Below are 22247 nucleotides of genomic sequence, written 5' to 3' on the forward strand. Positions count from 1 at the left end.
TTCAGGTCCAGGTTGTATACCGATTAGGTTCCTTTCAGATTACGCTGATACAATAGCTCCCTACTTAGCAATCATATACAACCGCTCGCTCACCGATAGATCTGTACCTACAGATTGGAAAATTGCGCAGGTCGCACCAGTGTTTAAGAAGGGTAGTAGGAGTAATCCATCTAACTACAGACCTGTATCATTGACGTCGGTTTGCAGTAGGGTTTTGGAGCATATACTCTATTGAATCATTATGAATCACCTCGAAGGGAACGATCTATTGATACGTAATCAGCATGGTTTCAGAAAACATCGTTCTTGTGCAACGCAGCTAGCTCTTTATTCGCACGAAGTAATGGCCGCTATCGACAGGGGATCTCAAGTTGATTCCGTATTTCTAGATTTCCGGAAAACTTTTGACACCGTTCCTCACAAGCGACTTCTAATCAAGCTGCGGGCCTATGGGGTAACGTCTCAGTTGTGCGACTGGATTCGTGATTTCCTGTCAGGAAGGTCGCAGTTCGTAGTAATAGACGGCAAATCATCGAGTAAAACTGAAGTGATATCAGGTGTTCCCCAGGGAAGCGTCCTGGGACCTCTGCTGTTCCTGATCTATATAAATGACCTGGGTGACAATCTGAGCTGTTCTCTTAGGTTGTTCGCAGATAATGCTGTAATTTACCGTCTAGTAAGGTCATCCGAAGACCAGTATCAGTTGCAAAGCGATTTAGAAAAGATTGCTGTATGGTGTGGCAGGTGGCAGTTGACGCTAAATAACGAAAAGTGTGAGGTGATCCACGCGAGTTCCAAAAGAAATCCGTTGAAATTCGATTACTCGATAAATAGTAAAATTCTCAAGGCTGTCAATTCAACTAAGTACCTGGGTGTTAAAATTACGAACAACTTCAGTTGGAAAGACCACATAGATAATATTGTTGGGAAGGCGAGCCGAAGGTTACGTTTCATTGGCAGGACACTTAGAAGATGAAACAAGTCCACTAAAGAGACAGCTTACACTACACTCGTTCGTCCTCTGTTAGAATATTGCTGCGCGGTGTGGGATCCTTACCAGCTGGGATTGACGGAGGACATCGAAAGGGTGCAAAAAAGGGCAGCTCGTTTTGTATTATCACGTAATAGGGGAGAGAGTGTGGCAGATATGATACGCGAGTTGGGATCGAAGTCATTAAAGCAAAAGACGTTTTTCGTCGCGGCGAGATCTATTTGTGAAAATTCAGTCACCAACTTTCTCTTCCGAATGCGAAAATATTTTGTTGAGCCCAATCTACATAGGTAGGAATGTTCATCAAAACAAAATAAGGAAATCAGAGCTCGAACAAAAAGGTTTAGGTGTTCGTTTTTCCCGCGCGCTGTTCGGGAGTGGAATGGTAGAGAGATAGTATGATTTTGGTTCGATGAACCCTCTGCCAAGCACTTAAATGGTAATTGCAGAGTAATCATGTAGATGTAGTAGAAGCCCTTGGATAATTTACAAGATACTGAACATAACTGACGAGAGGGAAAAATACAGAGATCCGTAAAATGAAGCAGTCAAAGAGAAATATAGACGTTTAAATAAAAAAAAGTCTTTGAAAAAGAATTGTCAAATGTTTTGTGAAAGGATCTGTCTAAAAGTAAGAATAAGATAAGTTACAGAAAGATTTGACCGCGCCTTAGAGTTGTGCTGGAAATCGTGTACAGCAAAGGAGCTGGCCATTTTGAATTTAAACTACACTGCTAATCTTAGAATTTTAAGAGTACTTGAGGATATTTGACTGATGGAATTTCAATTAGTCGTCTCCTTACATCACTAACATACGAGCATCTCAGTTCCTGCTCACGATATTGAGCAACATTCAGAGATGTGTCAAATGCTCCTCTAGTGTATTTTACTTCTTACTTTTAGACAAATAATTTCACGGAATATTTCACCATTTTTTACAATTTCTTTTTATTTTCAAGTTTTGTTCAGAAAGCGTGAAATTTAAATATATTTAACTACAGGTGTGTATTCTCTTATCAGCAAGAGCGTATAGATCAAGAAAAGACAAACAAATTTCAGTTTATACTGATTTGATGTTTTTTGGTACTCGATTTACTTAGTTAACAGCAGATGTTCGTGAGATGTTTCAATTTTCCCTCAAATCACAACTTAAGATTTTTTAAATTAGCCGGTTACCTTAGTGAAATTAAACCTTCTTTGTAAAACTAGATCTCACGCTGGTCAATGCGATAACTCGTTTGTCCATAGCCCACAAATCCCTAATTAAGTTTTTACATGTACACCCATAACCCGCAAGCCACCTTACGGTGTGTGGCGGTGGGTACTTTGTGTATCAGTGTCACTTCTTCCGTTTCCTGTTCCAGTCGCGTATGGCTCGCGGGAAGAGCGTTTGCTGGTAATCCTCCGTGTGTGCTCCAATCTCTCTGCATTTATCTTCGTGATCTTTTCGCGAGATATGCGTAGGAGCTGGCTGACTTCACGCTCTCAGAACTTTAACAGTAGAATATACCGTAATGCAGAACGCCTCTCTTCCGCGTCTGCCACTGGAGTTGGCTGACCATCTCCGTGAAGCTTTCGAGTTTTCTAAATGAATCTGTAAGGAAACACGCTTTTCTTCTCTATTTCCTCTACCAATCCTATCTGGTACGGATACCAGACTGACTAGCAGCCGGCCGCGGTGGCCGTGCGGTTCTAGGCGCTGCAGTCCGGAACCGCGTGACTGCTACGGTCTCAGGTTCGGATCCTGCCTCGGGCATGGATGTGTGTGGTGTCTTAGGTTAGTTAGGTTTAAGTAGTTCTAACTTCTAGGGGACTGATGACCTCAGTTGTTGAGTCCCATAGTGCTCAGAGCCATTTGAACCATTTGAACCCAGACTGATTAGCAATACTAAAGTATTGGTCAAACCAATATTTTGTAAGCCACATCCTTCGTCGATGGACTACATTTCCTGAGCATTCTTCCGACGAGTCGCAGTCTCGCATGTGTCTTACCCCCGATTAATTTTATGTGGTCGCTACACTTCAGAACGGTCCGTGCGCATACTCCTCGACGTTTTATGGAAGTAACTGCTTCTAATGATTGTTGTGCAGTCGTGTAGTCGTACAATAAAGAGTAATCCTGTTTATGCATTCGCAATACGTTATATTTGTTTATGTTGAAGGTCAATTGCCACTCCCTGCAACAAGCGATGATTCTCTGCAAGTCTTCCTGCTTTTTGCTACAATTTTCTAGTGTTTCGACTTCTCATCCGCGAAAAACCTTAAGGGACTTCCGACGTCATCTACTAGGTCACGAAGGAAATGTCAGAATAGGACGGAAATCAGTAGATGTCGTGTACACATACCGACTAACAAATGATTACAGTATCAGAAAAATTGGATGATTTATTTAAGAGAAAGTGTTTCCAAACAGAGCAAGCCAACAACGCGTTGGTTCACTTCTGGCCCTTATGCAAGCAGTTATTCGATTTGGCACTGATTGAAAGTTATGGGATGTCCTCCAGACGGATATCGTTTCAAATTTTGTCCAAATGGGGCGTTAGATCATCAAAATCCCCAGCTGGCTGCTGGGCCATGCTCCAAACCTTCTCAACTGGGGAGAGATTTGGCGTCCTTCCTGGCCAAAGTTGGGTTTTTCCAACACGACGACAAGCTGTAGAAACTCTCGCCGTGTGCGGGCGGGCATTATTGTGCGGAAATGTAAGACTATGATGAGCGTAGAATACCATCGACGTACCGCTGTGTTGTAAGGGCCCTCCTATGAAATGAAACGGCACCGGAGACCACCACTCCTGTTTGTCGGGTTTTATGGCGGGCGACAGTCTGGTTGATATCCCACCACCGTCCGGGACGTCTCCAGACACGTCTCAGGCCTGGAATCTCATTGACTGGAGTAGAATTGCCTTCAGTGATGAGTCCCGCTTCGAACTGAGCTCCGATGACCAGCCACATACTAGGGAGCATACGACCACCCTGCAACAATTGCTAAATCAGTCCTATTGTCACATCCAATAGCTTCCCGCGTCATGATTCCAGGAGTTGGTGTGGTGAGAACAGCGGGTTCCTGGGACCTTTCACTAGGTCGCCTACAGGTCGTCGTTGTGATCGCCACAAAGGAAGCGGGACTCTTCGCTCAACACCAAAGAATGCCCCTCAATGTCCTAGTTGACTCTGGCTCCACACTATGTAATTCTCTGTTATCTGCAGTATAGCGTAAGCGGTAAGCGATGCTAGGGACCTCGAGAGCTTAACACAGCTTCTAGACTCTATTCCCGAATGTCTGTGGTGACCGTAACCTTTGCCCGAACTTCAGCTGTTGTTATATGTTTTTTCTTCAGAGAGAGTCGAAGAATCCTACGGTCTTCTCGTGATGAGGTTTTTCTGGAAGCACCCGTTCTTATTCTTCTTGCCACACTGTTTTCTCGGGTCCATCTCGTCACCACTCGTCCTACGGCACTATACTACGGCTTGTTGTGCACGTGATCTGTCGGTATGACGCTCTTAGGTCCCTCATACTAAGGCTTCGTCCTTTCTCAGAGTCTCAGGGCTGTCTTGAGCTGCCCGTGCCCGTCCTCTGGCCATGGTGGGCTTCGATCTGCATCTGGAAAGTTCCACTACCTTTAGACACATCCAACAGCCGTCACGTTTTCCCACCATTCTTCAGCTGTAGGAATAGCTTATTTATGTACTAAAAGTACTGTGTGTAAGATCGCACCAGGATGAGATTTTAATCAACACATGGCACAGGCATGCAAATGCTGGATTATCAGTTTGGTAGCATGCAGTCAAAGTATTGATGGTGTACCAGTTTCCATTTCCGTCAGTATATTATGGCTGTTACCATCTATCGTCTGAAAGGCAATCTAGGAGAGGTGCTGTACTGTTTCCGATCGCTACGCGGTACTCCAGTGTCCTGATTAAAATCGCAGTCCTATCCGTAGTGATTCTTTCACTGAGAGAATCTGACACAGTGACGGTGATCCGTTCGTGTGATGGGACGCTAAAATGAAATGTTATCTGAGATGACAAAGCTCTGTGTTAGTACCGGCTTACCCCGTTGCTTTCATCTGCTCAATGACCCATAACAATGCGAATACGAGACTTCTCTACAGAACAGCACAGCTGCATAATCCATCTCCTCTTACTGGTCCTGATGGCCATTCAGTACCTCTCGGCCACCATGTCATTCTCTGTCAGTGGCGCCAGTCGAAGGCGGTATGGACGGGCGTGGGGTCTGCACGCCGCTCTCGCAGCCGTTGTAAATTTTCTAGACATTCGAGCCGCTGCTATTTTCTCAGCAAACTCCTCAGCTGGCACCACAAGGCTGAGTGGACCCCTTTCCAGTCCTCCCACCGAGGAAAAATCCCTAGCACTACTCGACATTGAACGCGAGCCTTCCGGATAGCAGGCAGACCACTTAGCTACTGGGTAGACACAGATACGAATTAAAAACACACTAAAATGACGATAAAGGAGAGCATTCATTACGGGCGATGAAAAAGTTTGAGTTTGACTGCGTTGCTGCAACATATATGCAAGGCAGCGCCACTCAGATGCGAGTATATAAGCACCGATATGTAGGTAAGAAATTTGTGTGGCATTCGTGCCTTCCGAACTTGCGTGCTCTACATGCGGATACGTGAACTATGACGACGTTACCAGCAAATGCGTACAAACATAACCAACTTATATGGGACAGCATGTCTATCGGAAACCACGGTCGTGGAATTGTGCGACAAGGAGTACTGCTGTTCCATGATAACGCATTTTCGTATATCGAAAATGTCGCAATGTAGAAGTTACACCAACTGGAGTGGGAGGCACTCTAGCACCCGACCCTTAGTCCTCATCCCTTCCCATGCGATTGTCACTATTTTAGCCCCTTAAAAATTTTTGGAAATTTGTCGTAAGTTCCTATGGGACCAAACTGCTGAGGTCCTCGGTCCCTAGCTCTACACACTACTTAATCTAACTTAAACTAACTTACGCTAAGGACAAAACACACACCCATGTCCGAGGCAGGACTCGAACCTCCGACGTGGGGAGCCGCGCGGACCGTGGCAAAGCGCCCTTAGACCGCGCGGCTACCCCGCGCATAAAATAGGCCTTGAAGAGTCGACGATTCCTGGCGGACGATGATGCGCCGCGGGCAGTTACAGACTTCTGCACAGAGTAGGACACTGTGTTTTCCAAATGGGTACCTTCAAAATGGTTCAAATGGCTCTAAGCACTATGGGACTTTACATCTGGAGTCATCAGTCTCCTAGACTTGGAAGTACTTAAACCTAACTAACCTAATGACAACACACACATCCATGCCCGAGGCAGGATGCGAACGTGCGATCGTAGCAACAGCGCGGTTCCGGACTGAAGCGCCTAAACTGCTCGGTCACAGCGGCCGGCTGGGTATCTTCGACCTGCTACGTAGGTGGGATGTTTGCCTCAATGCTCACGGTGATTTTGCCTGATTGGCACACCGATTCTGGACTTTACGGTCTTCGAACGGAAACTTTTTGATCGCTCCTTATTGTAGACAAAAATACAACCAAACTCAGTCAGCAGCAGAAACGCGCCTGGACCGGCTGCGATGCCTGTGAGATTACGCGAAAGTACTTGCTCCCCTTCCAGCAGCAGTTAATCGTACGTAACTGGAGGATCGAAGGGTACCAAACGACTGGTAAAAATGCAGGTCATTTCCGTTTTTTAAGGAGGGTCTTCGGACAGATGCACGTAATTAAAGACCTTTATCGCTAAAGTCAGTCGGTTGTAGAATCATGTGACACATTTTCTACTCAAGCATATGTTTTTGGAGAATTTCCTTTGTAGAAATAAACATGTATTCCAAAAACACACATCTTGTGAAACTCTGCTCGCTATGTTCATCCATGAGAGCCACAGTGCCGACGCCCAGGTTAATGTGATGTTCCATGACTTCAGGAAGGTGTTCTAAGTTTCATGCTATTCTCTGGTGAAGAAAATACGATTGTACCGAGTATCGGGCAGATTTGTGATTGGATTCAGGAATTCCTTGCTGATATGTCGTTCTTAATGGGACGAAATAGATGGCTGTAAATGAAGTACCCCAAGCTAGGGTGATAAGACCGTTACTGTTTAATGGATAACATCGGAAGCTCCACGAAGCTGTTCACGGACGATGTTGTTGTCTTCAGGAAGTAGCAATAACAGGAGACTATAGAGAAATACAGGAAGACTTGGAGAGGATTGACGGGAACTGTTATTGATCCTCAGTGTAAATAAACATCACCTTGATGCTAAGAGACCTATTACTGTTCGATTACACTTTCGGCAACACACCAGAGGACACAGTAACATCTGTACAATCCGTAGGAGTAACAGTACAGATGGATCTAAAAGGCAAAGATAATGTAAAGCTATCACTGAGAGGGACAGATAACAGGCTGAAATGCATTGAAAGAATATTAAGGAAATGCAACTGATCCACGATAAAAGCTGTTTACAAAATACACGTTTGACTGGTTCTTGAGTATTGAGTAGGTGGGGACCCTTATCAAGTAAGTTTAACAGAAGAGATAGACACGATGCAGCGGGGAGCAGCACGTTTTATCATGGGATCATTCGGTAAGCGTGAAGGCGTTATGCAGATGCTCAACAAACTCCATGGAAAATGCAACGAGATATGCGTTGTGCAACCCGAAGAGATTTGCTATTCAAATTCCGAGATGATACTTCGCAAATAGTGTCGGGTAAAATATTAGTTCCTCCCTCATAAGTCTCGTGAAATGACCACAGCGCGAAATTAGAGAATCCGGAGTTCATGTAGAGGTTTTTCGACAATCGTTCTTCCCACACATCGTTTGTGAATTGAACGTGGAAGCGAGAATATGATAATGATACCCAAAGTACCCTCTGCCACATATAGCAAGGTAGTTTGCAATTATGGATGTAATTGTAGAAGTAGATATACACAGTGTGTTTCAAGGTCGGACATCTTGGGCTGATAAATCACGTCACGCGGAGTATCTCTTGTCAGAGACAAAATGTTCGCTAACACTTCCGGCGATCCTTTTGCGCCGGCCGCTACGGTCGCAGGTTCGAATCCCGCCTCGGGAATGGATGTGTGTGATGTCCTTAGGTTGGTTAGGTTTAAGTAGTTCTAAGTTCTAGGGGACTGATGACCACAGCAGTTAAGTCCCATAGTGCTCAGAGCCATTTGAACCATTTTGATCCTTTTGCATTGTTTATGACCCTGAGTGGGGGCAGGGCGTAGACGTTCTGCAGCGTGCGTATGCAATGTGTGTTGCCTATGATGTAGGCATCTGTTCAGCGCGAAAGGGAATAGGCCGAGCAAAAACTGATTCGCTCCTAAAGCATCTTTTTAAAATTCCTTTTCCCGCTCAGAGGCACTCATTCCGAAGTTCTTGTGAAAATCACTCTATCAGTTTACTGGGGTTGGTACTAAGCAGCACACCTGGTTAGTGGAATCTGCTAGTGCAGGGAAACCTCGGCGTCCCAGGGCCGGCAAACACTGAAAGATGTCTAGCGTTGCCAGGACCCGTCCACAAGGAGTCTGCCTGTAACAAAGTTGTTCCCGGTGGCTGGCACGATCTACCAACCCCACACGTTTGAGACAAAGACTTTCAAGCACCAAATATGTCGTACGTTCCACAAACGTGCATGAAAACTGTTCCCAGTATTCCGAATAGAATGATTAGTAAGACACTGGACTAAAGCCTCAGATGCATGCACAGATCGCTGTGGTTTTTACTCGCGTAGTCCAGATGCATGCGGAAAACGCTACTGTTCTTACTCGCGTGGTCGGACACTAGAATTTCTGCCTCGGGGTAGTCATCTGCAGCCAGAAGTGGATGCGCAAGACGCGAAACTACGAAGAGGCAACAGTGTTCGGCAGCAAGCGCGCTGTTCGCGGAAGTGTTTCGTGAGAAGAGCTGGCGAGCTTTTTCAGTGCTGACTGTATCTGGGCCAAGGGGCGGCCAGCAGAACACAAGGACCGCGATACGCACTGAAAATTCACAGCTTCTGTTGCTGGACGTGAATCTGCACAACTAGCAATCTCCCATCAAGTTTTTAACCCCCCTATTGCCCCATTTCACTTGTAAAATGAATGCACGAGCAAATATAAACTAACAGCTTATAAAAGATTCAGATCCACGTAGGATGTAAGCATGTGTCCTCTGTATTCAAAATCACCGAATTATGCGCGACGTGAGCAGAATCGCACGAGATGAGAACCAAATGTCGAATTCATGGAAATGAAAATCGGTAGCATATCATGAAAATTTTTCTTGTCCTGCGACCCGTGATCGAAATATTAGGTCCACAGCTTTGCTTGCGCCTATTTTCAATCGAAGTTTATTGTAGAAAACTTACGAGTAAATTACGATTCAAACTATTGGCTGTCGCTGGCCAGCACTTTATCTCATCTTTCGGGCCGCATACGGATCTCGCAGCGGAAGAATTGGACGTTGTATGAAGAACACAGCGGTTGGGGTAGGGCTTTCCATTTCAAAGTTTCCAATTACGTTTGATGGGCCTTCCGACAAGCTGCAAAATCATCTTTTCATTTTTATCGTTGTATTGTGGATGTTTGTCTTTCAGTGCTCGGCTCAAATGCATAAATTGTTTTCGATAACAATGTCGTATGATTGTTTCCGTCGGCTTCAGTAGCTTCGAAAACCTTCTCTTTTCCACAGCCATGCCGGTCTCCGCCGTCAAAATCACCGTTCTGGAAACGAGAAAACCGTTCTCTGAACGTTCTTTCACTAATAGGTGGCTCACCTTAGGTCTTCTCCAGCATTTTATGAGCCTCGGCCGTAAATTTCTTTATGTTAAAACAGAAACTTAAAACTTCCCTGTAATAATGAGAACTGGGCTCTTAAGTTGACATATTCAGTCCAGAATAACGTTCTAATGCAATTACAGATCGACTAATATTTGGATGACATTATGTTTACAAATGACTGAGCTTATTGTACGACACTTACGACCTACCACCTGCACCACCACTTCTCGCTACTGCCATCAATTCCAAAACGGTGGAAACAAATTTTTATACCTAATACTTCTATTTTTGCCATAATAGGTTACAATGACGACTTCCTGAATTCTGACATTAGACATTTGAAGACTATTTTCGCTAGGAACAGCCTGACGCGTGTGACATATTACGTCAGAACTTTCCAGAACACCATAACGAGAAAACGTTCATACACTGTAAGACCGTTAGTCTGCTGGGAAACTAGTGAAATAGACATGGTGCTAGGCAGACAATGTGTGAGACATATCTCTGTCGAACCAAGAAGATTAAAGAGATGCTGTGCTTACTAAAAGACAATTTGGTCTACATATACTCGACTACTCTGCAATTTACACTGTAGTGTTTGTCATAGGGTCCATATAACTACTTTCGGACTACTTATCGACCGTTCCACTCTCGAATACCACATGGGAAAAATGAGCACCTAAATCTTTCCGTGCAAGCTCTAATTTGTCTTATACGAGGGCTGTCCAGAAAGTAAGTTACGATCGGTCTCGAAACGGAAACGACTATGAAAATCCGATAAAGCTTTGCAAAGATGTGTTGGGCAGTGTCTCTAGTATGACTCTAGGTAGAATTATGTCGCTCTTTTCATTCCTGAGCTCTTAGTGAGCGCGTAAAGATGTTATAGAAAATAGTGTCTCCCGCCAAGTACGAGGGCCTGGTGAGAATTTTCCCCTGAAGCTATGCAACCAACATTACATAACTGTCGTGCGGTTTCTTCTTCAAGACAATTCTCAGCCTCATTCTGCAGGGGCAATGAAGATGGTCCTGCACCGTTTCAATTGGAAATGTTTGGTTACCCACAATACAGCCCGTAATTGTCTCCCACTGAGTTTCATCTCTGCTCAAACGAACCGCTGGCTATGAAGACAACATTTTGGCACAGACAATGAGCTTTAGGCCAGCGTAGAGAATTGGCGGAAAGCACTGGCAGCTGCCTTCTATGATGAGGGTATTGGAAAGTTGGTACAACGCTACGACGAATGTCTGAGTCAGAACGGCGACTACGTAGAGAAGTAGCTGAAAGGTGTAGCTAACTGTTGCAAATGAAACATTTCTGATTTTCACTGTGATTTTCATTTCGCGATCAATCGTAACTTACTTTCTGGACAGCGCTCGTATTATTATGATCGTCATTGCTGACTCCGTAGGTGAGAGTCAACAAAATAGTTTCACATTTGGAGTAGAAAGCTGCTGATTAAAACTTTGTGAAACATTTCGCATCAAAAAATAGTCTTTGTTTTACTGTCTGCTTTCTCAACTAGCTTATTGTGTCCGTGACAGAGATTGACAGAGAGAGGAAAGGAGGAGATGGACCAACAGAACTGGAATAAAAACATACCCGAGCAACGCCGAGCACTCATATGGTATTTGTATAAAAGTCTGTCAACTGCCCGTATTTCGGTTTCTTATTTACCTAAACCTATTTTGGAGTGATACCTCCATCTTCAAGGTTCTCAAGTTTTAGTCGAAACTGTTCGTCACAGCTTCACGGAGCAGTCGCAACCTTGGTGAGTTACAGTGTGAATTAAACGCAAAACACACACGAGTTTTAGTGAAAAATAATTCACAGTCCTATAAAATATATGAATATTGAATCCCTTTTCCTATTAGTCCTGAAATTTCTATATGTAGTTTGAACTTCACTATTTCCATATCGCCACAACAAACTAATGTGTGGCTACGTTATTCACATGAACTACTTAGTTAAAAATGTAAACGTCGTGTGACTAGGGCCTCCCTTCTGGTAGACCGTTCGCCGGGTGCAAGTCTACCGATATGACGTCACTGTGGTGACTTGCGCGTCGATGGGGATGAAATGATGACGATTAAGACAACACAACACCCAGTACTTGATCGGAGAAACTTTCCGACCCAGGGGGAATCGACCCGGGCCCTTAGGATTGACATTCTGTTACGATGACCACTCAGCTACCGGGGGCGGACAACAACTTAGTTGAAAACATAACATAAAAAAAAAAAACAAATTAAACAGAAACTTAAACTTGGATAAGATTCTATGATCCAAATATTCTTGAAAGTACTGTGAATTCTAGTGTGTACACTTGCTATCTTTTCGTTAAATATACAGTTTATAGCTTTTGTGTTATGAAAAATAACGTATAGACTGCCGATGATTTATATTATTTCTGCTTATTTATACAACCGATTCTAGTCTTGAAGATGAAAAACTACAAAGCGTCCGTCAAAAATACACTCCTGGAAATGGAAAAAAGAACACATTGACACCGGTGTGTCAGACCCACCATACTTGCTCCGGACACTGCGAGAGGGCTGTACAAGCAATGATCACACGCACGGCACAGCGGACACACCAGGAACCGCGGTGTTGGCCGTCGAATGGCGCTAGCTGCGCAGCATTTGTGCACCGCCGCCGTCAGTGTCAGCCAGTTTGCCGTGGCATACGGAGCTCCATCGCAGTCTTTAACACTGGTAGCATGCCGCGACAGCGTGGACGTGAACCGTATGTGCAGTTGACGGACTTTGAGCGAGGGCGTATAGTGGGCATGCGGGAGGCCGGGTGGACGTACCGCCGAATTGCTCAACACATGGGGCGTGAGGTCTCCACAGTACATCGATGTTGTCGCCAGTGGTCGGCGGAAGGTGCACGTGCCCGTCGACCTGGGACCGGACCGCAGCGATGCACGGATGCACGCCAAGACCGTAGGATCCTACGCAGTGCCGTAGGGGACCGCACCGCCACTTCCCAGCAAATTAGGGACACTGTTGCTCCTGGGGTATCGGCGAGGACCATTCGCAACCGTCTCCATGAAGCTGGGCTACGGTCCCGCACACCGTTAGGCCGTCTTCCGCTCACGCCCCAACATCGTGCAGCCCGCCTCCAGTGGTGTCACGACGGGCGTGAATGGAGGGACGAATGGAGACGTGTCGTCTTCAGCGATGAGAGTCGCTTCTGCCTTGGTGCCAATGATGGTCGTATGCGTGTTTGGCGCCGTGCAGGTGAGCGCCACAATCAGGACTGCATACGACCGAGGCACACAGGGCCAACACCCGGCATCATGGTGTGGGGAGCGATCTCCTACACTGGCCGTACACCACTGGTGATCGTCGAGGGGACACTGAATAGAGCACGGTACATCCAAACCGTCATCGAACCCATCGTTCTACCATTCCTAGACCGGCAAGGGAACTTGCTGTTCAAACAGGACAATGCACGTCCGCATGTATCCCGTGCCACCCAACGTGCTCTAGAAGGTGTAAGTCAACTACCCTGGCCAGCAAGATCTCCGGATCTGTCCCCCATTGAGCATGTTTGGGACTGGATGAAGCGTCGTCTCACGCGGTCTGCACGTCCAGCACGAACGCTGGTCCAACTGAGGCGCCAGGTGGAAATGGCATGGCAAGCCGTTCCACAGGACTACATCCAGCATCTCTACGATCGTCTCCATGGGAGAATAGCAGCCTGCATTGCTGCGAAAGGTGGATATACACTGTACTAGTGCCGACATTGTGCATGCTCTGTTGCCTGTGTCTATGCGCCTGTGGTTCTGTCAGTGTGATCATGTGATGTATCTGACCCCAGGAATGTGTCAATAAAGTTTCCCCTTCCTGGGACAATGAATTCACGGTGTTCTTATTTCAATTTCCAGGAGTGTATATTTAAATGTACCCGGAAGCGCTTTGTACTTTCCAAATAGTGTTCTGACACACTGTCAGTCCTTTCCATACTCAGTTTCCCATGACCCGTAGTCTACTTCTGATTTTTTCCTATAGATCTTTTACAATTTCCTGGCAAGAATTGAATGTTGCTTTCTGGCTTTTCGCTTAGGTTGTATTCACTTTCTTGGCGAATTTGTCAAGTATAAATATTTCGCCCCGAACTCACACTTTTGTTTACAACCAGAGCCCATTCATGCTGTCACTGCTTTCTGTCTCTGTGTTCACTGGGTCGATAAGTTCACGTCTGTTTGTAGCCAGCACACCTAAGACGTTCTCCTCGCTAATGGCTTGTAGCCCAAAAGATCAACGTATTTTTCGAGAGAAACCTTTAGTACAAAGGCACATGAGCACTCATCCTAGATACCCATTCTAAGCATGCAAATCCCAAGTTGACAGCTGACCAGAAGAAATCTTCCTCAGTTCGAATCCTGCCTCGGGCATGGATGTGTGTGATGTCCTTAGGTTAGTTAGGTTTAGGTAGTTCTAAGTTCTAGGGGACTGATGATCTGAGAAGTTAAGTCCCATAGTGCTTAGAGCCATTTGAACCAAATCTTCCTCAGTTTCATAATGATAGTCGTGAAATTTACGTGTATACAGGGTGTTACAAAAATGTACGGCCAAACTTTCAAGAAACATTCCTCACACACAAAGAAAGAAAATATGTTATGTGGACATGTTTCCGGAAACGCTTACTTTCCATGTTAGAGCTCATTTTATTACTTCTCTTCAAATTACATTAATCATGGAATGGAAACACGCAGCAACAGAACGTACCAGCGTGACTTCAAACACGTTGTTACAGAAAATGTTGAAAACGTCCTCCGTTAGCGAGGATACATGCATCCACCCTCCGTCGCATGGAATCCCTGATGCGCTGATGCAGCCCTGGAGAATGGCGTATTGTATCACAGCCGTCCACAATACGAGCACGAAGAGTCTCTACATTTGGTACTGGGGTTGCGTAGACAAGAGCTTTCAAATGCCGCCATAAATGAAAGTCAAGAGGGTTGAGGTCAGGAGAGCGTGGAGGCCATGCATGGAATTGGTCCGCCTCTACCAATACATCGGTCACCGAATCTGTTGTTGAGAAGCGTACGAACACTTCGACTAAAATGTGCAGGAGCTCCATCGTGCATGAACCACATGTGGTGTCGTACTTGTAAAGGCACATGTTCTAGCAGCACAGGTAGAGTATCTCGTATGAAATCATGATAACGTGCTCCATTGAGCGTAGGTGGAAGAACATGGGGCCCAATCAAAATATCACCAACAATGCCTGCCCAAACGTTCACAGCAGATCTGTGTTGATGACGTGATTGCACAATTGCGTGCGGATTCTCGTCAGCCCGCAGATGTTGATTGTGAAAATTTACAATTTGATCACATAGGAGTACATACTGACGAAACTAAAATGAGCTCTAACATGGAAATTAAGCGTTTCCGGACACATGTCCACATAACATCTTTTCTTTATTTGTGTGTGAGGAATGTTTCCTGACAGTTTGGTCGTACCTTTTTGTAACACCCAGTATATTCGAGTCCACTTACGTATTTAATGTAGGTAGTTAATATAAATGTACGATGACTGTATTTAACCCAGCATTGATGCTTATCTTCACCCAGATCACCTCGTATTCTGACTAATTATATTATCAGGCATTGTTGGTCTTAGTCCGAAAAGACAGTGAGGTGATAAAAGTCATGGGACAGCTTAATGCACATATACAGACTGTGGCAGTATAGTGTACACAAGGTAGAATAGGCCTGTCATTTGCACTCAGCTGATTCATGTGAAAAGGTTTCCGACGTGATTATGGCCGCACGATGCGAATTAACAGGCTTTGAACGCGGAATGGTAGTTGGAGCTAGACGCATGAGACATTCCATTTCGGAAATCGTAAGGGAATCCAATATTCCGAGATCCATAGTGTCAACAGTGTAGCAAGTATACCAAATAGCAGGCATTACCTCTCACCACGGACAACGCAGGGGCCGACGGCTTTCACTGAACGACCGAGAGCAGCGGCGTTTGCGTAGAGTTGTCAGTGTTAAGGGGCAAGCAGTACTGCGTGAAACAACCGTAGAAATCAATGTGGGATGTAGGAGGAACGTATCCGTTAGGAGAGTGCGGCGAACTTTGGCTTCAGTGGGCTGTAGCAGCAGACGACCAGTGCGAGGGCCTTTGCTAACAGCACGACGTCGCCTGCAAGCGCCTCTCCTCGTGTCCGTAGAGGTTGGGCGCTACACTACAAAACCGTGGCCTGGTCAGATGAGTCCCAACTTCAGTTGGTAAGAGCTGATGGTAGGGTTCGAGTGAGACGCAGACTCCTCGAAGCCATGGATCCACGTTGTTAAGAAGGCACTATGCAAGCTGGTGGTGGCTTCATAACGGTTTGGTCTGTTTTTACAGGGAATGGACTGGGTTCTCTGGATCATTAACTGGAAATGGTCATATTCGGCTACTTGGAGACCATTTACAGCCATTCATGAAATTCGTTTTTATGGATGACAACGCACCATGTTACCGGGCCACAGTTGTTCGCGATTGGTTTGAGAAACATTCTGGACAGCTCGAGGGAATGATTTGGCCACCCAAATCGCCCGACATGAATCCCATTGATCATTTATGAGACAGTGTCGAGAGGTCAGTTCGTGCACAGAATTCTTCTCCGGCAACACCTTCGTGATTATGGACTGCTATAGAGGCAGCATGGCTCAGTATTTCTGAAGGGGGCTTCCACCGACTTTTTGAGTCCATGCCACGTCGAGTTTCTGCACAACGCTGGGCAAAAGGATATCCGAAATGATATTAGAAGGTATCCCATGCCGGCCGGTGTGGCTGTGGGGTTCTCGGCGCTTCAATCTGGAACCGCGTGACCGCTACGGTCGCAGGTTCGAATCTGCCTCGGCCATGGATGTGTGTGATGTCCTTAGGTTAGTTAGGTTTAAGTAGTGCTAAGTTCTAGGGGACTGATGACCACAGATGTTAAGTCCCATAGTGCTCAGAGCCATTTCAACCATTTTTTGAGGTATCCCATGACTCTTGTCACCGCACTGTAAATATGCTACTACTACTGGTCTCACTCCACGTTTTCGGCATTCATTTCATTCGGAATTCAAGATTTCATTCATATTTATTTTTTGATTTTAGCCGCCCGCATCTCGTGGTCGTGCGGTAGCGTTCTCGCTTCCCACGCCCGGGTTCCCGGGTTCGATTCCCGGCGGGGTCAGGGATTTTCTCTGCCTCGTGATGGCTGGGTGTTGTGTGCTGTCCTTAGGTTAGTTAGGTTTAAGTAGTTCTAAGTTCTAGGGGACTTATGACCACAGCAGTTGAGTCCCATAGTGCTCAGAGCCATTTGAAGTCATTTTTTTGATTTTAGCCAGTCTTCTGTTCCATTTTTAAATGTGCATTACTACCGTTTAAATGTGAAAGTAATTTTGGAAATTTACCCTGATCGATTCTAGAGTAAATAGTTTACATATCCTGTTACTGCCCTGCAAGGAAGTGTACTCCCCTCCATAAGAAAAAGTACAGGTGAACTGCTACGCCCAGTGTTTATCCATCATGAAACATCGGATATTTGTGTCGTTGCTTCCTGAACGTGGCGCACGCTTGAAATTGTCTATGGAATCCTACAGAACTCAGCCCAATAGCATAGTCAAGAAATTTAGACCCCAAGTCAGTACGAAATCAACGCAGCCTCTCATTTAATGCTTCCACTCATCTACGGACCAGAAGACTGAGGTCAGTTCTGGGGATAATCTGTGAATTGCATCCATCAAGACTTAATTGTTACTAGTTCCTTCAGTATCGCTAAAGGCAAAAGCTAGCATGGTTCCCCTCAAACAACAAGGCTGATTTCATTCCCCAATCCGAGCTTGTGGGGACCGATGGCCTTTGTAGTGTGGTCCCTTCAACCCCCACAAACCAACTAAACGAGCTTGTGCTCCGTGTCTAATGGACTCGTCGTCGACAGAACATTAAACCCTAACCTTGCTTCTGAAAACAGCGATCTGTACTCCCATCCAATGAGCGAGGATAACCCTTTCCACCAAAATATCATAAAAGTTCTAATAGGTATCAAAGTAGATTTTAAATCTTGTCTAAAATGATTTATTCTGGGATACCTCTTCTATGCTGCAGATTAAGACTTATTAAAAACTGGTAACATGTATAGATAAAGACACAAATTTATCACAAGTGTCATGAATTATAATATACGCTATTACACCCATTCTTATTAAACAGAAACCACTGTGCTGTTCAGTAAGCTGGCACATTTTGCACATTTGCATTCAGTAATATCACATGGAATAATGTTGTGGCGTAACTCTCTTTAAGAAAGAAGTCTTCATTGCTCAGAAAAGTGCTCTAAGAGTAGTCTGTGGTGCTCATCCACAATAATTTTGTAGACATCTGTTTAAAGTGTCAGGCATTTTGAGTATTGCTTCACATTATATTTATTCCTTAATTATCCTACAGTGAAGTTGTCTTTAGCACGAGAAGGTGTGCACAATGCTGCAACCAAAATTGTTTATCACTTACCCAGTGATATAAAATGTCTGACACACAGCAAAGTAAAATTTGAAAACAAACTGAAGAAATTTCTGCTTGACAGCTCCTTCTATTCCGCAGAACGTTTTATATTGTTGTAATGTGTGGAACATGGTGAGTAGAAACTGCTACCTCAAATCTATATCATTAAAACGTCTTGTAAATGGTCAGCATGCAGCCATATTTATCAATAAGTTTGTTATATGAATGTAAAATGGCTCGTTCCATATCTTTACGATTTATCGTGCTAATTAAGGCCTGGCCAGACAGAATGCGGCCTGGCCGTCCGGCATGTGGCCTTGAACCGCAGCGGGCAGGCCGCACTGTTGAATCGCTCGTTATTGTATGGTGACTGTCACACAGAGTGCGGCTCTGACGCACAGGCATACGGCCTGCCGGCGGGTTGTCACAGATTACAGATTCGCCGCAAGCCGGAGCGGCTGCTTGCCTCCGTTGGCGCACTCAACCGCTCTGTGGTCACACTGGAAGCAGCGGCGTGAGGCGGTTTTTGTCTTGCAGCTCGTTGGGCATGCATCGTGGACACAGAAAGACTTATAGAGGAGGTGAGACAATACAACTTTTTGAACGATACACGCGATCCTGATTTGGAGGTAGAATAATTTTGCCCTCGATATTCTCTTGATAGAAAGCTGAATTCTCAGAAATAGTGTTGTCACTGTGACGTCCATAATTTCCAATATCAACTACTGTAAACTCGTAGTATGGGTCAACGATCGCCAGGAGAACCAGCGAAAAGAATTGTTTGTAACAGAAGAACTGGGATCCACTATCCTTCGGGCATTTTAACCTGATATGCTTTCCGTCTATGCTTCCAAGGCAGTTCAGAAACCCCCAAAGTTCTAGAAATCCTTTTCAGATTTCTTCCACATCTCTGTTGTAGGAGTGGGTAAATACTTGGGTTGTAGAACAGTCCATATTGCCTGGCACACTTGTTTCACAATTTCTGAGACTGTTGAACGTCCTAACCGAAAAGAAAAAGCTATGGTCTGGTGACTGTTGCCTGTAGTCAAGTATCTTATGCCGATAGAACGCATAGATGAGTTAACGATCAAAGATATGTTTCCAGAATGAGATTTTCACTCTGCAGCGGAGTGTGCGCTGACATGAAACTTCCTGGCAGATTAAAACTGTGTGCGCGACAGAGACTCGAACTCGGTCCCGAATTCGAGTCTCGGTCGGGCACACAGTTTTAATCTGCCAGGAAGTTTCAAAGATATGTTTGTTTAAATTCAATGACAATGTTATGAATACAATGAAACAAAACAATCTATTAAGTAGAAAGTTCTCTCTAGCGGGACATACGGAACTAGATGTAACTATCGTTTGCTGTATTCGTAAACACTGCAGATAAATTTATCACTCCACTCGTAACTACGTTGTGGGATAGTATTTTCTTCCGCCGAATCTTTCATATGATACAGCAAAACTGAAATGGAATAAATTATAAGACTTCTGTTTGAAGCACAAAAAGGCAAAAAATGGTAAAACTTACCGCAAACAAATGGCTAGTCTGTGCCCTGTATCAACTGGCTTTCTCCATTTCGTTGTGCACTTCTCGGTGCTACCTTTTTTATCAGGCGATGCAGTTCCTCGAAACATTCTCGCGACATACGAAAATATTTGAAGAACCTATCTTCGTCAGACTCTAGATCAATACACAGATGATAGTTTTCTCCTAAGCTTTCTCTCTTGCTATTAATGTCATGCACCCAACACCTCCCCTTCTTGGTGCAATTTCGTATGGCTAGTGGGAGCTACTCATTTCTGCACTTAAAAAAATAATAATAATAATAACTCGCACAAAGATAACGTGTCCCGCGTGAAGCTTCCAAATCGTCTAACGCCAAGACAATTGCGCTACGCACGCAAGCTTAATAATGGGGTTCGGCCCTTTCTATAGTGTTAACAGCTGACGCATCAAGAGTCGCTGCGGCCGGCCGTTGGCTGTGTGGCGTCCCTGGCCGCTGACTGGCCCGGCCTCCCGCTGCGCCGTCCGTCTCAGCCGCAGGCCGGATTCTGTCTGGCCAGGCCTTTATCCACGTAACGTGAGACTCACTAACATACGAAGGAAGCGGGACCAGATGACCTTTCGGTATTCTGAGTCTCCGGGGCGATGTGTCAATGTCCGCTCCCATGCATTTATGACTGGTCGGCCGGCCGGAGTGGTCGAGCGGTTCTAGGCGGTTCAGTCTGGAACTGCGCGAGTGCTACGGTCGCAGGTTCGAATCCTGCCTCGGGCAGGGGTGTGTGTGATGTCCTTAGGCTAGTTAGGTTTAAGTAGTTCTAAGTTCTAGGGGACTGATGACCTCAGATGTTAAGTCCCATAGTGCTCAGAGCCATGACTGGACGCTCGCCATTGCTGGATGAGCCAGTTAGGAGCATATGTTTGAATATGAACGATTATTCTAACTGAAACGCTATATCAATCAGTTACAGTCTTCATGGCATAAAATTGGGTTGTTGTTCAGTACATGCGATATTAACGAGGAGTGTCGAGAGGGAATTAGTGGGTTCCAGTTGGCTCAGTAGGATTACGTTATTTCAGTTCACGTGGGAGACGCTGAACTCACTTTTCGGACGACAGTTCTGTGATTCGGAAGTTTCCTTGGAGAGCTCCCGAGCTCTGAGAGTTTTGTATATACTTGTATATATAGCTTTCAGCCTGTGAGAGACTCACTATCCTATCCTTTCAGGAACAGGTCACTTTATTCATGAGATTCACGTTCGCATTAATACGCATATCACAACTGTACAGGAAAGTACGATATGCTTAGAACTAGTTTCATTTCACCAATGAATTATTTCAGCCTCGCGCAGTTATAAGGCAAATAGACCACTAATAGATAAAAATTCTGTTGAATCTTAATTATTTCCGAGATTGAACTGTAAATTTGTTTCCCTTTGATATTGTAGGTCTGAGCACCTAATGTTGATCGGCAGCTATTGCACTACCCACGGTTGTAAGGAGCTCGACAGTACCACTAGCACCGAGCAACAATGCACTCTAGTAAACACACAGATATACAGGAGGCAAGGAACGACTAAAATACTCTCGCTATTGCTACCCTATTTAATGAAAGTAAAAAAAAAAAAACGTAGTTCACTGAATACACAGATAGATAGAAGGAATTAATAAGCAGTACTAACCAATGACGAAACAGTGATCTTTTCACTCGAATACAGACTCACTTAGTGAAGTAGTGGTACTTACCAACGAGAGTGGGTCTACCCTATGTGGTAACTGCTCGCTAAAGTTGGCGAGTTTCAAGCACCGTTTCGCTGCACGGGCCACGGTGGAAGGACTGGGTAATTAATCCAGTCCTTCCTTTGTCTAGAAAATTAAACTGACGAGAATTTATTCCATAGGCAGGAGTCAAATGTTACATTTAACTCCGACCCGAGCTTCTTCTAACGAATGCGAGTAAATAACTTCAGGTGCGCGGGTTCGTATGGACGTCATCGACTGTGTTCATTCAAATTATCTGTCCTTTTTCAGCTTTTTATTTCAATTCCATCTAAGTGACTCTCTCTAGTGTTGGTGTCCAATGTTTGGAATTGTGTGAATCACATAAACAACACTCTGTTAGTCTTGTACACCGCCACTTTTCACTAGAACCAAGATAGCGATCGAAACAAAGCTTGGCTCGACTTTACTACTGCCATCTCGATTTCAGTGAACTGTGGTCTCATATACATTTGACAGCGTGTTACTAGTGTACTTCACGAGATTATGAACAATGGAAAACTAAACTCCAGGGAGACACCGAGATGGAAGAAGGAGAATACGCCAAAAGTGAACAGCTAACTCTGAGAAACCGAGTGATTGACTTCTCGCATTTTCGAGTTAACAATAGATTAGCAAACAAAGTAAACTCTCTCTGAAACGTGTTACAATTACTTTTCTCACCAGCCTGTACACAATGCATGTCGAGACAACA

The sequence above is a fragment of the Schistocerca nitens genome, chromosome 3 (genome assembly GCF_023898315.1).
Source record: "Schistocerca nitens isolate TAMUIC-IGC-003100 chromosome 3, iqSchNite1.1, whole genome shotgun sequence".
Classification (NCBI taxonomy): domain Eukaryota; kingdom Metazoa; phylum Arthropoda; class Insecta; order Orthoptera; family Acrididae; genus Schistocerca; species Schistocerca nitens.